At 33.6% G+C, this 2096-nt stretch overlaps 1 protein-coding gene across 1 annotated transcript in view; it reads left to right on the top strand.

The window, feature by feature from the left end:
* LOC117112566 (toll-like receptor 4) overlaps positions 1–2096 on the top strand; it is a 14923-nt gene that overhangs the window by 856 nt on the left and 11971 nt on the right. The gene's annotated exons all lie outside the window — the stretch shown is intronic.

Below are 2096 nucleotides of genomic sequence, written 5' to 3' on the forward strand. Positions count from 1 at the left end.
AACAAGTAAACAGGAAGGCCAAAACTAAACTTTAGAGGCATGCCTCAATGAATAAGCCAAATGATTTATCCAGAATAATTTGGAATGCCATAGGTTTAATTTAGTGTACTGGGAGAACGTTCCTAATATTGAGTCCAAATGGTGTGGTTATTTTAAGTAGAAGTTCCCAGTGATTCTCTTTATCTTTGCGATTTTTGTCGCTCCAATTGGCATTATGTTAATTGCAATCACTCTGAAATTTGAAATTGAATGACCAGCTACTAAATTGAAATGTTCGGCTACTGGTTCTGTGCGATTCTGAAAATCTAAATCCGAAGAACAAATGCGTCTTATGCGCAATGCTTGGCTGTACGGAATGTTTTTTGTACAGTGCGGTGGATGACAGCTGCTAGGGAGCAGGTACATATGCTTATCCGTGGGTTTACGGAAGAGATCAGTTTTAAGTGCACCGTTTTCCATGGTCACGGTGATTTCCAGAAAATCTACACTGCTTGTGGATTTGTTAGCAGTGAATTTGATTGTGGGATGAGCCGAATTAATGTTCAATAGGAACGTATCCAAACTATTTTCACCATGGGTCCAGATCATGAAGGTATCATCAATGTAACAAAACCAAACATCTGGTTTCTTAGGCTGTAGGGACAGGAAATTGGCCTCAAATTTTCCCATAAATAAGTTAGCAAAAGATGGACCCATTTAGTGCCCATATATATGTGTGTGTATATATATGCATATATGCATATATATGTGTATATACATGTATATATATATATATATATGTATATATATATATATATTTAAAGTGGTGTTAGATTCGTAATAGTATCGTAACTTTTGTCGATTAAATTTGAACAGAGATTCAGATTATTATCAAGTACCGTAAAGGAAGTGAAATAGTATTTAAAATGCGAACGTATTTTGTCTACAGTTGTTTCCTTATTGTATTTTTTTTTTCTTTTTTCTTTTTTTGGACAATGGTCGTCTTGTCCCTTCTTCTTTCGTTTATAATTGCTTTGATGAGTCTGTTTTGATTGAGGCCTAGAACAGATGTTTATTTCTTAACTTAAGCTGGAAAAATTATACCAGGGAACAGATAATTTAAAAAAAATTGTAATTTAACTGTTCCCTGATTATCAATCAGAGATTCAGATTATTATCAAATACCGTAAAGGAAGTAGTATTTAAAATCTTCAGTTGTTTCCTATTGTATTTTTTTACTATACCACGGTAATTAACGTAGTATGTTGCACAGTTAAATGGGTGAAATAAAACTGATTACTTTTACATTGGTCCTTCCAAAAAAGTAGCAGGTCCATCAATGAAAGGTTTGCTCATATTTTGAATCGAAATCACCGTCTTCAAATCCTTTTACGCATCGGGGTTTCTTTCCTCATACAAATTCATAGTACGACTTTACGACTTTAATATCATTGCATACTGATTTTAAGTAGAATTAACTACAAAAATGAAAGAAAAACCGTCTATTGCGCCGTTATTTGGGGATGTTAAGTGAATTTACATCAGAGAAATATCCTGACCGAATGTCGAGTATGCCTGTCCTAAGGCAGAAAGTTTAGTAGAAACCAATAATATCGTGACGTGAGTCCGCGGGCCTGCCAAACATTAATCACATTACTAAAATTGACCAATCGTTTTGTATGGAGGGAGACTGGTAAAAATGAACTTTAATTAATAGCTTTATTAATTTATTGAACATTCAACAATGGTCGTCTCGTCCCTGCTTCTGTAGTTTCCTTTTATAATTGCTTTGATGAGTCTGTTTTGATTGAGGCCTAGAATAGATGTTTATTTCTTAACTTAAGCTGGAACAATTATACATGGAGACAGATATTTATTTTTTTAAAATTGTAATTAAAAAGATTTAGTTATTGTTTGAGATTTTAATTATTGGAAATGGTTCACCTATAAGGGGTTTGGCATCTCCCTATTTTAACAGATTAAAAACACAATAAACTTATCAACGTTAGCTCACAGAGACATTAACCAATCATGATGCGGGTATCATAAAGGTTTTTAAAGTAACATTTAGGCCTATTACATCCGCTCAAGCATCAACGAATGGACAATTCTTGAAG

Source organism: Anneissia japonica, unplaced genomic scaffold, assembly GCF_011630105.1.
Source record: "Anneissia japonica isolate Jap-2015-1 unplaced genomic scaffold, ASM1163010v1 scaffold287715_len1027211_cov185, whole genome shotgun sequence".
Classification (NCBI taxonomy): domain Eukaryota; kingdom Metazoa; phylum Echinodermata; class Crinoidea; order Comatulida; family Comatulidae; genus Anneissia; species Anneissia japonica.